Source organism: Manis javanica, chromosome 3 (genome assembly GCF_040802235.1).
Source record: "Manis javanica isolate MJ-LG chromosome 3, MJ_LKY, whole genome shotgun sequence".
In the NCBI taxonomy this organism is placed as follows: domain Eukaryota; kingdom Metazoa; phylum Chordata; class Mammalia; order Pholidota; family Manidae; genus Manis; species Manis javanica.
In genome coordinates, this window is record NC_133158.1 from 94,394,542 (window position 1) to 94,410,682 (window position 16,141).

Consider the following 16,141-nt stretch of genomic DNA (forward strand, 5'->3'; position numbering starts at 1 on the left):
CAGTTTGTAGAATGTGAGTTTATATTCCCTACTTATAACTGGATGATTTATGTGCTGAAATACTCCTTTGTATAAAAAAACCAATATTGAGTAACAACTTAGAAGTTAAATAATAATTTACTTCTTTATTTAGGAGAGTATCACTAATGAACTGAAATACTGCTTTGCATAAAGAAAATATTGAAGTAACACATAAATAAGAAATTACATCATTTACATATGATTACATCATATATATGATTCTGTATAATCATCAACCAAATCTTATGAAAATATAAGCTATCATGCAACAAATATCTATGTTCATTGAAATTATTATTTTAGGCAATTCTGATTATAAGTGTTGGACTCCATTGTAGGTTCAATGATAATTTTGAATTGTTTTGTGGTTCAAAGTATGAAAACTAAGTAAAAATGTTAAGTATAACAGTCCCAAAATATTAAAGGTGGAAGACAATGTGGGGTGCATTCTTAATCTTATTGCTTTTACATGAGAAAGCCTAGAAATAGAAAGTGACATCAAGAGAGGAAAATTGAAGTAGTAATTAGGCTAATATAAATATAAATATATAATGTAAGTTGATGATTGAAATATTTATTTTTACAATACTTTCTATAAAGGTATTTTAAAAGATGTTGGAAGAAATCCAAATTAGAAGATGGATTGTAAAAGTTTATGGTTTAAGTACTAAAGCAATAAAGTGGCCAGAATATCATGAATAGAATGCTTAATCACAAATTAGTTATTCATATCTTTCATTAAGTCATCTTAGATAACATCCTATTTCTTCCTTTCCAAAAGTCATTGTAGATTTCTCCAGTCTTTGATCTCCAAAATTTCAGTATTTTTGTAGATTAAGGAGAATGTGTTATTCATATCTATGTTATACAAAAATGTACCATTTCATTTCTGGATGGATGTATGGGAAGAATAAATTTGAAAATTTTTCAATAAAATTAGTCTATGAATAATCCTAAAAGGGATGAATCCAACTAAATATCCCACTTTCTTTAGAACTAGGGAAAAATGACATGGATTGACTTGATTATTCACTTTCCTTTTTCCACTTTGCTATAAAGTTCCAAAGCATATTTTTGTATTCTGTTGTCAGTGCATACATAAGGTAGCACACACAAAAAACCCTGAAGCAGTTCACAGTACTGCACCCTTAAATGATTTATAGCTAGACAAAGAATAACATGGATTCACAATCAAAAGCATTTTTTAAGAGGAAAAGACAAAAAGCCATAATGTAGAAAATCAGAATAAATTGGCTCGACTTTAAGCCAGTTATATACATATATAGTTCCCTTGTTCTTAATTAATGGACTAATTATATTTCCCTATAATTGTAATGATATTCTAATTAACTATGCTTTAGTATTATGTCCAAAAAGGAGAAGGCCCATGATATTTGTTGAAAGTTTGCTGTCTAGTGCAAGGTTTTCTTTTAAATTAAAGTATCATTGATACACAATCTTATATTGGTTTCAAATGTACAACACAGTGGTTCAACTTTTACCCATATTATTAAATCATCTCCCCCTCTAGTGCAGTTACTATCTATCAGTGTAGAAAGATGTTACAGAATCACTGACTATATTCTCCATGCTGTATTACCATCCCTGTGACCAAGTTACATTGTGATTGTGAAATATTGTGCCCCTTTATCCCCCTCACCCTTCCCGCCTGACCTGTTCCAACCCCTCTCCCTTGGTAACTACTAGTCACTTCTCAGCATCTATGAATCTACTGCTGTTTGTTCATTTTGTTTTGCTTTGTTTTATGTTCCACAAATAAGTGAAATCATATGGTATTTGTATTTCTCCACCTGGCTTATTTTACTGAGCACAATACCCTCTAGATCCATCCATGTTGTTGCATATGGCGGGATTTCTTCTCTTTTTATGGCTGAATAATATGCCATTGTGTGTAAGTACCACATCTTCTTTATCCATTCATCTACTGATGGACAATTTGGTTGCTTCTGTATTTTGGCTATTGCAAGTCATATAGCAATAATGATAGGGGTGCATATACCTTTTCAGATCAGGGATTTTGTTTCCTCCAGTTAAATTCCTAGAAGTGGAATTGTTGGGTGGAATGGTATTTCTATTTTTAGTTTTTTAAGGAACTTCCATACTGCTTTCCACAGTGACTGCACCAATTGACATTCTGACCAACACTGTAGGAGGGTTCCCTTTTTTCCATATCCTCGCCAACATTTGTTATTTCTTGTGTTTTGGATAATGTCTATTCTGACTGGTGTGAAGTGATATCTCCTTGTGGTTTTAATTGCATTTCCCTGATGATTAGCGATGCAGAGCATCTTTTCATTTGCCTATTGACCATCTGTATTTCTTATTTGGAGAAATGTCTGTTCAGGTCCTCTGCCCATTTTTTAATCAGGTTATTTGTTTTTTTTTTTTTGGTGGTGAGGCATATGAGCTCTTTATATGTTTTGGTTGTTAACCCCTTATCAGATAAATCATTTATGAATTATTCTCCCATACTGTAGGGTGCCTTTTTGTTCTGTTGTTGGTGTCCTTTCCTGTACAGAAGGTTTTTAATTTGATGTAGTCCCATTTGTTCATTTTTTTATATTGTTTCAATGTGCAAGGTTTTCTAACATGTTGACTTTAATCTTTTCCCAAGCTTGCAGAATCTATATTATTGCACTCATTTTGAAATATAAAGAAACAAAGGCTTACAGACATAATCTGTAAGGAGCATAGGTATGCTTACTCCTACCTCTGTCTGGTTCCAGATCCTATTTCTGTTTGTATTGTATTGTCTTACTTGTGTTGAATGTGAACAGAACTCCTTATAGATTTCTGTGATACATTTAGCAGTTAGCAACAGTCGTAATGAGAATTGAAGAAGTACATTAATTTATTTGGCCTGTTTAAAACAAAAAGCAAGAATTGGATTTTATTTTATTTTTCAGAGTTGGTCACTGCTAATAATGCTTATTAACAAATTAACAAGGTTCTTTTCCTTTTTTAAAAAAACACTTTATAAGTCATGTTCTATTTAGGTGTTAGGCCTACAGGTACCAGTGTTGTGATTGAGGAATTTGGTCTCTGCAAGAATGTTCCAGGGCAGAGCAGGGAAAGTCAATGTCAGTGTAGCAATAAACACCTTCTGTGTGACTGACGGGTTAGAATAATAGATGTAAACCACCAGAGACAGAGAATTAAATACGCTTAACTAAATAGAAGATCTGGATGGAGAAGTACCAGGAGAAACATAGCAATACCGTACTAAGTGTTTTACCAGTACCATAATGAAATGGGCCTGATAATTAACACCAGTACTACTAAATGGTGAACGGATGGCTAGGGATGAGACTAAACTAAGATGGGTTGCTTGTGCCGGAAGAACTCTCCTCCTCCAGAAGGCAGTCCCAGTTTTTCACATGGTCTCTCGAAAGTGTGGTGAGAGAGCAAGCCCCAAGCACAAACTGTTGCAGGTTCATTTGTACCAAATTTGCTCATGTTTTCTTGGCCAAACCAAGTCAGTGGCAACCCAGATTCAGAATTTGGGGAAAGAGACTACTTCTTGACTGGAAAATATGAACTATCTTGTTGAATGGGTGTGAATTTACAAAAGGAAATAATCTGCAACCATTTTTAGGAAAGGAAATAATTGCAACCATTTTTATAATCTACCACATAGTCCTTTCATATCTATGTAGTGATTATTTAAATAACTTTTATAGATATTAATATAAGCAGTCCTGCTGTGATGTACAAAATGTTGATTGGTAGAGTGAACATAATTTTAACTTATTACATAAAAATAAGTGTTCTCCACAAAATATTCAACTCTATATTTTACAGTAAAAATTGGGGTAATTGGAAGATGAAATGCACTGATATTTATTTAATGAATTCCTACATGCAATTACACTTATTTTTAGGCATATGTATATATATTATATGAAGTCTGAAAATTCATCAGGGTATGCAGTTCAATATATGCACTCTTTAAAAATCAGAGGATGTGATAAGAGAGGAGATCAGCAGATCTGAGGAAATGCCTTAAATAATATAGTGGGATCTCTTAAGGTACATTTACTTTTAGAATTGGTACAATTTACTGTTTTTATATCAAAGTTAATAATTAGAGCTCTCATGTATTTTAGAAATGCTTTGTCATAAAATAAATAAATTCAATTATATGAAGTCATCAGCATGAAACTATTCTTAGAATTTTTGCTGTCATTCTGAGCTGGATCATTTTTTCTCCCCAGTACATGAAAAGAATTTAAATCTCACGCAGTCTGGAAATTCAAACTCATTAAAATCAAAGGGTTGTGATATTGAAATATTCTTGATTTAATACTGGTACATTTTCTTAGCAGTGTATCCTAGGAAAATTATTCCCATATGGTAAGCTGTGAGCCTCCTGTTGGGGAAAACGGTGGGCCATGGGGCACTCTATCTCCAGAGCTTTGAAGAATGGCTGACGCTTAATAGACACTGCAGAAGGGTTTCTTGAACATCTTCCCAGAAAATGATCCTATCCTCAATTTTTTTCTCTATTATTACTTAAGTCTTTTTGGTTTTAATCTTTGGTGTTTTATATTTTAGAAAATGGTAAATCTGGAAAGACCTCAGGTTAACAATTGAACAATTACTAATTTGAGTTTTGTGGTAATTCAGTAAATTATCATCCTTCACATATTGTGTCTATTGACTTGATTATAATTTCTTTGAGCCTGTCAAACTTGCACTCCCTTGTAAGGACTGAAACCCAAACACAGACCATAAAATAGAGCAATTTTGGGGGGAATTCCAATTTATGGGGGGAATATTTGCAGAATTATCAGGATAGGCAATTTAAAAACTTGTACCTTATTTTGTCTCTCTATCTTTGCCTTCATCCTTTAAATATTTCCCAGATACCCTTCCGATTAGCCCCTTTAGCTTTGGGCTCGCTACTAATTGACTATCTTAGCAGCTCTTGACTTTAAATACTCTTGATCATCTCACACATGTGCCAGAGGTGGAGATGTATGACACAAAACTTCAGGAAATAGTTAATAACTTATTCTTTGTAAACGACCTTGTATTTTCCTGCTTCAATCCTATAAAACTTCAGACACATCCTGTTAACAAACATAAATCTATTTGTATGCATTTCTTTTCCTAAACTCTGCATGATTGTGAGAAAATAAAATCAGTTGGTGTGTTATCCACTAAGCCATCATATGTATGTGATTTCCTAGGCACTTGCACAGAAATGCTAAGTAAACTGGGACAGAATTAATTGTTTTTATTTTTCCCCCCAACGTGTTTCAGTAGCAACCAGCACATATTATTCTATAGCATGCATGGCATTATACTGGCCTTATCTATTTTGGGAGTCTGTCTCTTCCAGTAGTCTCTGAGTAGTTTATAGCAAGGGTCTAATTCCTCAGGATGCATTCTGCCTGGGACTGCTTGCAAGTGAATGATATGAATGAAAATTCTAGATGACATTGAATGGATAGTGCAATAGCCCTAGTATTTTATTATAAAACTTCTGTGGCAAAATGTCAAGTCAATACTTGCTTTGAATATCTGCCCTAATTTTTACTCAAAACAGCATAATGCAATTAGCCAATCTGGAGAACAAATATGTTTCTTGTCACAGACTGCTTGCTGTTTATAACTCTGAAGAAAAGGATTGCCCTTCTCCAACCTATACCTCTTCCCTCTGAGTGTAAATACACTGCAGACCTTTTATTATTTTCTAACTGGAGGGCTGATGAATAAGCTCAGCAGGTTTGAGCAGAAAATGTTAGCAGATAATTGGATCTTTAGGCTAAGGTGGTGGGAATGTTAAAGATTTTATGTGCAATATTTATTTGTATCAAGTTTCCATTATATTTGAGAAAATTCAGATTTTATTTTACCATCTTTGTTCTGGATTTTAAACAACTAGTTAATAGTTAATGCCTTTCTTGAGATTCTCCCACCTCACATTGTCTTTAAATCTCAGTAAAATGTTTCTCTTCTTAGTGTTAAAATCATTGATCATAGATGCTATGATTATGAAATAGTACACTCTTGAATTGAAAGGAGAAAACACCCCATCATTTGATGTTAAATTTACTCAGTTATTCTAGATAATCTGTGAAAAACTAAAGTTGGCCCTACAGAAGTCGAGCATTCCCCAGGAGGAACAATACCCTCCGGCTTATTTGAAGAAATAAATTTTCAATCCTCAAAGGGTTCTTAGGCAATCTTTGGCCAAGTTAAATGGCTAAGAGACTGTTTTCCAGTGGAAGTTGGAAGAAATACATGTGGAGATAGGTGGCAAGAGGAAGAACAAATTCAGATCAAACAAAAGAAAAAAAAAAACTTGATCCTTGTAGAAAGAGTCCAGGGAGAAATAATTGAAGCAGGTGTATTCCTTACACATTCATCACTTGGTGAGCCGGGAAGCCCTGACAGCCTTGTCATAAGTGTTCTGTGTGCTTGGCTCTGTCAGGTGATTTTATGAATCACTTACTTTCTGACAGACCTGTTCAAAAAAATTGTGGAGTGTCCCACAGGTGGAATTTGTTGATAGAACAAAGAAGATCTGTTGTATTTTTACATTTCTGACTTTAAACAATGAACTGGGGTGGGAGAAACTGACTTGTTTGTCCACCGACTGCTGCTTCTCTGCCCCCCGTGCCCTAGGGGAGAGCTCTAGGGAATCACTTCTGTTTCCAGTTACTAGTGCCTAATATGGGTGTTTAATATTATTAGTTGAATTAATTAACATCTGAATTAATTCATCTTTGTCTCTCTTCTTGCTTCAATGCAGGTAGGCTCAGATTAGGTATCAGCCATCTGACTAGTTGAGGGTTCTTGCGGTATTCACATTTAGAAAACATTGATAGAAAAATCTCACTCAACTCTGGATATTGTTTGCTCTCTGTATCCTCTACTCCTTTTGTCCTACTTATTATTTACTTCACATTTAGGACCTTTTTTTCTACAGGAAGCTTTCCCTAAACTTCTCTCTGTCACGTATGCTCCTGAAGTGCTGTATTTTCCTGTTACTGTACTCTGGTGGGATTGTCTATATTTTGGGTATTCTCTTAGAAAACAGTAGGACTTGTGAAGATTACAATGTATATTGTTTTGACCACTAAGTTTTCCCTAGTATTTTTATTTATACATTTGTATAAAAGCAAATTTATAAATGGTTTTTAATAAATGAACAGTAGACATAATACATTTAAAACAAATTTTTAGAGACTGGAAGCAGAGAAAACAATTGAAATATACTCAGCCAACAACTGCACATAATATGTATTGCTCATACAACTTTCCAAATTACTTGTGAATGAAATTAATTAATAATCCAGGGACATTGCCATTAACTTAGTGCCTGCTGAATCACAGAGACTGAACCATGTATTTGGAGAAAACTTTGGAGCTCAGCAAAAGTCACTGGCAATTAATAGTGCACAAATGTATTTAAGTCTATCTTTATGGTAGTTTCTCATAACTAGATCATGGAATGGAAACTTGGATGACTCCAAAGTAGTCTAACATGGAACATCACTAACCCTGTCCACTGACCTGCTGGCCAGTGAGGCATCCGACACTTTGAGGAAGTACCCCCAGGTTGCACAGAATGAATGAGATGTTAGCTATGGTTTTTGTTCATCTTAAGTTAACATCATCTCTCCCTTATATTGCTACAAGTCAGAACCTCATCACTGGCGCTAGAGTTTCCATTTGAGCCTTTCCCACTATAATCAATTCCCCTCTCGGCAGTCAGAACAATTTCTTAATAATGAAAACATGATCGTATCTTAATTGAAAATCCCTGTGGCTCCCCTTTGCAGTCAGGCTGAAATGCAGCCTTCTTGTCATTCTCAGTGAGGCCTCAGACAACGTGGGCCTTTTCTAACCCTCCAGCTTTGGTCACATCCTGCTGTCCTCTCGTTTGCTGTGCATCAGCCTCAGTAGCCGGTTTTCTGTCCCTGGGACCCACCAGTTTCACTCATGCTTCAAAATCTTTGTGGTTCCTCTGATATCTACCTGGAATGCTGCTCCCCAAATTGTCACAGGGGTGATTTTTTCATATATCATTGAGGTGAGACTGAGGACTTAACTGATTTCACTTTGTAGTAGCCTCCCACTCTACTGAGCCTTCTCTATCTCAGTTACTTATTTTATTCTAGACACACACATGAATGGGAACTATATAAAACAGAACCTTATTTTTCTTTCTAACATTTCTATTTTCTTTATTATAATATTAAGTGCTCAATAAATAATTGCTGCATAAATAAATTCTTGAATGGATGTATGGAGCTTCAATTTGGAAAAGTGTCAGGCATTTTTACCAAAGTTCTCATTTAAATTCACAACAGTACATCCCTAAGATATCTGTTCACTTTAAAGTTAAGGAAAGTAAGGTGCAGTTGAGTGACTTTCTCAGAATAATAAAGCAGAGCAAGTGATTTCAACCCTGACTTGAGAATTCATTCTCTTTCCACTCCACCATACTGCTAATTTCAGTAGCAATCAGCTTGTGTTGTAACAAGGAAAAGAAATAATTTGCATGGATATATAGGACACCCTGTAGATGAAATTAGTAAGAGTGCCCTGTTGGGCTACTGAAGTTATTGCTCTTTAACTTAATAATTTTTGATGTTTTTAAAGTCTATGTAAATACTTCCAGTTATAAGATAAGTAAGTTCTGATAACATAATGTACAGTGTGCTGACTAAAGTTAATTATACTGCATTGTGTATTTAAAAGCTGCTTAGAAAGTAGGTCTTAAAAGTTCTCATCATGACAAAATAATTGTAATCATGCAGGATTACCCACTGTGATAATCATTTTGCAACATATACATATGTTGTGCACCTATGGAGAAAATGCAAGTTCCTGTGGCCACGATTCTCACCTGGCCCTGGTTGGCTAGCTCACTATACACGTGTGGGCAATACGTTGCTATTGACTCTATATACAGAGCTCCACCCAGTGGTCTAGATGGCAAGGCTGCAGAGCTGCAGGGCTGCAGGAGAGCAGAGCACAGCACAGGCTGGAGTGGTGGCAGCGCAGAGGACAGCTGTGGGGGATGACTGTGCAGGCAGACAGGCCCAGAAGACAGCTGTACAGGATGGCTGTGTGGACAGAGGCCCAGAGGCAGAGACTGGCTTGCTTCATGCAGACTCGCTCTGAGTGAACAGGATTTTAGTGATTGACCAGCCACCGTGGAAATAAAGCTGGGTATAACCCTTTCACCCCAAGGACGTTTTACTGTCATTTTCTTTGGTCACATTGAATCCACAGTAAACTTGCCTGGGGCTGAAACCCATTGGCAAGACAGCACTTAAAGCAGATACAATGTCATATGTTAATTATATCTGAGTAAAATTTATATATATATAAAAGAAATGTCTATTTGAATTAATGAAAAGCCTTAATCCAGTGCTTCTCAAACTTAATGTTCACACAAACCACCTGAGGATCTTGTTAAAACTGCAGTTCCTTCCGTGTGATACAGTTTGTGGAGCTCCACCCACCTTTGCTTTTTGAGAAGCAAGGGCATTACTTCACACTTACAATCACACAGGGAACATTGAAAACTACGAGTAACCAGGTTGCGCCCAGGCCAATTACACCAGTCTCCAGGGGACTGCTATTTTTAAAGCTCACTAGTTATTCCAACGTGATTGCAGAGACTTACTGCTCAAAGTGCAGCCCACAGACCAGCAACACTGGCATGGAAGCTTTTTAGAAAAGCGAACTCTCAGGCTCCAGCTCAGACCCGGTGGCTACATTTCAACAAGACTCTCAGGTAATTTGTATACACTTTAAATTTTGAGAAGTACTGATTTCGAACAAAAATGTTTGTTTTTCATTAAGCCCTAGTCTTTGCTATAAATAGGGATGCAGGAATCCAGTGGAGCTTCTCCGTACTGATGAGAAATGAGCTTTAAGGCAGATAACCGACATACTGAATATAAATGCTTGCTGCATTTGGCAATGATAATTAATGACTCTTTTAAATACTGTTTTAGTGGTGAAATGGAAGTGAAAGGGAAATTACAGTTGGACAAATATTCAATGTAAAACCAAGAAGAGAGAGATCGCCAGTATAATCAACATTTTCATGAAGCTCAGCAGGTTGATGGTCTAGAGTTACTGGGTGGTGTGTTTTTTGTTTTGTGTTGTTTATACGTCTTCTAATTTTTAAAAGTTTTTATACTGAGGTATATACAATAAAATGCACAAATCTTAGTCTCCGGTTTGATGAATTTGACTTGTGTATATTCTTAGGTAACCATCTCCCAGGTCAAGATATTGAACAATCTCACTAATTTTTCTCTGCCTCATCTTCTCTCCTGTGGCAACCACCAATCTGCTCTCTGTACTTATAAGTCTATTTCAGTTTTGTTTGTTCATTTACTTTATTTTTAAGATTCTGCATATAAGTGAAATTATGTGGTATTTGTCTTTCTCCATCTCACTTATTTCACTTAACATAATGCCCTATGGTATATACAATGGAATATTACTGGCCATAAAAAAGAATGAAATTTGGTTTGTATATTTTTTAATGAGAGAGATGTGCATACACTAAGAGGAAGGAGTCAGAAAAAAGTTAAACACAGAATGGAAGGTTAAATGATGGTGATGATAGTGGATCTTAAGGTGATTCTGTACAGCAGCGCTATGAAGGGGAGGGGCACAAAGCTTGGCCCAGGTGAGAACAATATAGCTGTGGCTCCTGCCGGCAAGGGGAACAGCAACATGGAAAAATATAGGAAAATGGGCAATCACAAAGCAGTGTGCTAAGTAATAATAATAGGGACTGTACAGAGAACATGGTAGTATAGAAAAAACATTCTATACTGTGACTGGATTGGTCAAGGAAGGTATCTAGAAAAACTGACTTTAAATCTGCACCTAAAATCAAAAAGATGATGGGAAAGAAGGACCGAGCCAAAAGAATACCAAAGAAAATGGTCTGGAGTTAAGAAGCAACAAGATGCATTTAGGGATTTGAGAGCAGTTCAGCCTACTTTCAGCACTGAGTACTTAGATTAGGTATGTAACTGAGGGGAGGGACAAAAAAGGGAGAGGACGGGGCACGGGGAAAGATTTAATTGAAAAGAGGTGAGTTTACGGAGAATTCTTCAAGATGACAAAGCCTTGGATTTTTCCCTGAGGGAAATGGTTATTGGTGCTTTTCGCTTGACAAAAAAATCTCCATAAAGCAATGGATATAAGATTAGATTTGCCTATGAGAATATGTTTTAACTCTAAGGGTACTAGGAAATATAGATATTAAAGAAATAATTGGATTCTGGCAGTAATTTCAGCAAAGATAATGGTAGTTGCGGATGAAGTGAAGGTTCTTATGGCTAGGATTCTCACCTGATCCTGGTCAGCTTGCTCACTACACACGTGTGGGCAGTATGTTGTATTGGCTCTATATAAAGAGCTACACCCAGGGCTCTAGGTACACAGCTGCAGGAGAGCAGAGGCTGGAGTGGTGGCAGCGCCCAGGACAGAGACTGGGATGGCTGCGGGGGCAGAGAGGCCCAAGGGCGGCGGTGGTTTGCTGCGTGCAGACTTGCTCTGAGTGGATGGGATTCTAGTATTTGACATGCCACTGTGGAAATGAAGTTGGGTATAAACCATTTCACCCCAAGAATGTTCCATTGTCATTCTTTGGTCTCACTGAATCCTAGTGAACTTGCCCGGGCCTGAAACCCACTGCCAAGACAGTAGTCTAACCCAGGTGGGGTGGAAAAATGGGAAGATGGTGAAATAATTCCAGAATTTTAGGAAGCTGAAACTGTAGCCCTTGCAGATTGATTGGATTTGGGATAGGAAAGATTCCAGAATGATACTCCAGTGTCTAAATCAAGCAAATCAATGGAAAATGGAATTCATGGGCTAAGGCACACAGATCTTTTGGTTTGTTAATTTTGGGGGCTGGTAGGATGGTATAGATGATGATCTCATTTTGGGAAATGATGGTGTCCAGTGAATGGATCTGAAGCTCATCATGAAGACACAGGAGATACAGATTGAGGATCTTCAGCATAGATACCACTCTCTAGACCATGAAAATGGACACACTAAGCCAAGAGGACCATGCAAACTGAAAAGAGAATAAGTAAAAGTTCTTGGACAAGATATTTTGGAGTATCAACATTTAAGGGATGACTAGAATTTCAAATTGATGAGAGAAAAGTAGGAAGAAAATGGAGAAGTCAAAGAAAGGGTTTGTAAACTCTTTCTGAAACATGAAATAAGAAATATGAGCATAAGTGGCTATTGAATTTCAAATAAAGGAAGGTCTTGACCACAGAGATTTTTCACAGAGCAACAAGGGAGCAGAGAAGATGAAAATGGACACATTTGTGACACATAGACTATAAAAGGAGAAAACTTTTTCAACATGTTTTGTAACATATTTAGTGATTACAAAATGTTTAACTGAGAATGGGGACAGAGAGAGCAGGGGTTTTGAAGGGTATGTACAGTTGTGGCTGAGTATTTATATGAAACCTTTCGTGACTTTGTGGCTGCCTGAGTAAACTGCTTCAGCCCCTTTTTTTGTGTCTGAGGAATTGTCCTTTTCCTTAACATAAAATAATTATTTAAATACAACAATTTTAAATAAGGAATACTAGCACCTTTATTTAATATTAGTATAATTTTATGCATTTTTAAATATATTGTATTTGAATATATGATCTAGTCTCAAATTTGAATATTTGTTTAGATTTCTCTTCACCCCATTCCTGGTAGTTTCTTAAGATTGGGACTTATTTCATTCACATATTTGCTTTCAAAACAGCTGAACAGATATATTTTTTACATTCTCAATGCTTAATTATATTAACATTATAAACCTTGTAGGCTGAGGTTATCGTTCCTGTGGTGTTTGGGTATGTTAGGCTCCATCTATATTCTCCTATAATAATTTGGAAAACTGTTACATCAGTCTAGCCTGTAGAATAAGTCTGGCTAATTTTTATGCCTACTTCACATGTAGTGGGTTTTTTAAATTGTTTTCTTTGTTTGCTGTGTTCTTTGAATGGGGTAGGTACTACAGACTTTGCTTTAACTAAGATGCTTCCGATGGAAAGTGTTGGTTATGTTATTTGCTTCATTGCTCCCTTAATTTAACATAAAATGGCTTCTAAGCAGGGGTCAGCTTCCAAATCACGTTGGAAGGCCTTTTAAAATGTAAGTACCCAAACCTTATCTAATTCCTGGATAATCTGGGTTGGGCTTAAGGAGCCCAGGGACATAATTTAGATGCTTCACAGATGATTCTGATGTATGCCTTTTGTTGCAAAACAGGGAGATCCTCTTAAAGTACCATACAGTTAATTGCACTGTATCTTTTTAATCATCTCATTGTAGAATAGCAGAACTCAAAGGCATTTAAGTATTGCTCACTGTCCACCCCCACTTTTAAAATACTGCTTTCTTTCATTAATATCTGATGTGACAGTTTCAACTCACAAGAGACAAAGACATATTGAAGATGGAACATTATATGAAAGAGACATCACTGTTCTTTAAAAAGTCACCAGTAGAGCATGTTTTCTGACTATAAAATGTGGAAGAGGAAATGACCTAACTTTGAATGTAGGAAACAGACATTTTTACAGTGATTACAAATCATAATTTCAACTGCCAGTCCCTGGAAGAACAGAACTTTTGATATAGGTTTCTGCCAGATGTAAGAGTTTTGATAATTTATATTCACTCTAAGGACATTAAGCATGTTTTGAAGAAAACATTCTCAGGTCAAATATAGCTACCTATTAGTTCTTTTTATGCCAGTCTATTCACTTCAGGTTATATTTCCCTATTGGCTATCAATGGAGTGGGGTAGGGACAATAAACTTGCTTTGTAGATATAACAAAATGAATAAAATGAATACTAAATTCAAATATAAATGGCTATGGATAATTGCTACTTCTGATTACATACATAAATGTGTGGATAAAATGAAGGTTCCTGTGGCCAGGATTCTCACCTGGCCCTGGTTGGCTAGCTCACTACACACATGTGGGCAATATGTTGCTATTGACTCCATATAAACAGCTCTGCTCAGTCCTCTGGGTGACACAGTGGCACTGCTGCAAGGCTGCAGGAGAGCAGAGCAGAGGCTGGAGTGGTGGAGGCACCAAGGACAGAGGCCAGAGGCAGAGACCGGTTTGCTGCTTGCAGCTTCGCTCTGAGTGAATGGGATTTAGTGACTGACCTACCACCGTGGACATAAAGTTGAGTATAACCTTTTTACCCCAAGAATGTTTTACTGTCATTTCTTTGGTCACACTGAATCCATAGTGAACTTGCCTGGGGCTGAAAGCCATTGGCATTTGTTGCACTGGAATGAATGATCAATGGGTGACTGTAGAATTCCATAGGAGGTACATCTCTGTGTTTTTGGCACAGAGAGTGTCCTCTGTTGATTCTTGGTGACCACTAGTAGAAGATAAAAACAGCAAAGATGATTGAGAAGTGGATAACTCTAAATCATATTTCCCTTCTCTTCATTTAGATAGTATGGTTGTAGGAAAACTATATTTATATACACTCTGGAGGAGGAAGTATAAATTTTTCTGGATTATGGTGTATAAAATATATACTAGGAATATAATACACACACTAGGAAATATATATATATATACAAAATATACATATGTACTAGATACATACTCAGAATTCATCTTACAACCATGGTAGTTAGGGAAGGATCCTTGATACCAGGTGAAGGAACAAAAATGTTAACTTTGAATCAACTTAAGAATCATCAGTGTGGACAATACATACGTGAATGCTTATTAATTTGCTACTTAATTGTCTCTCTAATGAATTTAGCAAAGTATAGCATTATGTAAAGGTCAGCGGTTAAACAGCTCTTTCATATAGAAATCATGGATCATAAAATATGTTTCTGGAAGGTACTGCCACTTTATTAATTTCAATCACTCTATAATTAAATCTACATATGCAGCAGTAAAATCTACCAAATCATCAACTGATGCATTTAGCCTCTGGACTCAGTGACATTTAATTAGTTAGACTGCCGAATGCCAACCTTTCTTTCCAGTGGCAGACAGTTTGTACATATAGTTTCTTCTTCACTGTCTCCCTCAGCTAATAAAACTTGACATAATTTAACAATGGTGCAACACCAAATGAAAAGCAAATTATGAGCAAAATCTTTGGACTATTGAAAATGAGAAAAATACAGAGATTATATATGTATACATATACAAAATAGCCTGCTGAGTTTGTTTTAACTTATTAAACCATTGGTCAGCCAAGGATTGGAAGCGTTAATATCACATTAATAAGGCATTTTTTTCTAAACAAGATTGTTTTTCTCAAAGAGATGTGTATTAACAAACCCTTAATTGTGGCTTTTACATGACATGAGAATTTTAATTAGCTTTATAGGAATTCCATATGCTCTATTTCATGAAGAGATCATTTCAGCCAGGAAAACTGCATGTTAGAATGTGGGATTTGATGCAAACCTCTACTCCCACTAAACTTTAACTTTCCCTTAGCCACAGGTTGATTTAATCCCAAAGCTAAATCAAGCAATGTTGTTAGAATTACACAGTCTGTAATTGGATGGAAAGGACAATCTGCTTAAAGTTAGTTGTAACAAAGAAGCAAAATATTGATATTTTGAAGAATTGCTTAAAAAAAACATAATACAATCATTCAGAACTAAAAATAGTATGTGATAATTTGCTTAGCATTAAATTTCAATGATTCCCAAATAAAATGGACTGTGCAAGGAATGTGATGGAAATTAGAAATATATTTCATATCTGAAACATTTTATTTCTCATATGGCCATCATTTGATGATATATGTCTTAGATATATTAGCATTTTACCCAGTTCTGTAAAAGTTCCTAAAAATAACAGATGACACCACTTCATATTGCTCTTTTATATAATCTGTGGAGCTTTTCACCCAGAAATAAAGGAAATCATGACAAATTATAGTGCTTTACAGAAAGAGAACTTATAGAAAAATTTTCATCAAATGGTTTAATATAGAATTAAAAATTAGTCAAATGTGATTTCCAACTGGAAACAATTAGAAGTGTCTGAAATTAACTTTCTTAAAGGCATCTGC

General features: G+C 35.9%; 1 protein-coding gene across 7 annotated transcripts in view; it reads left to right on the forward strand.

Annotated features, from left to right (window-relative positions):
* The window catches only part of ROBO1 (roundabout guidance receptor 1), a 1,104,481-nt gene that overhangs the window by 26,014 nt on the left and 1,062,326 nt on the right, over positions 1 to 16,141 (forward strand). The window contains exon 1 of one of the 7 annotated variants that reach the window (XM_073231806.1): positions 9,709 to 9,802. The exons of the other annotated variants lie outside the window; for them this stretch is intronic. The gene's annotated coding sequence lies outside the window, so the exon portion shown is untranslated. Of the gene's footprint in view, positions 1 to 9,708; positions 9,803 to 16,141 lie in introns of those variants that run through there. 7 annotated transcript variants of the gene reach the window in all.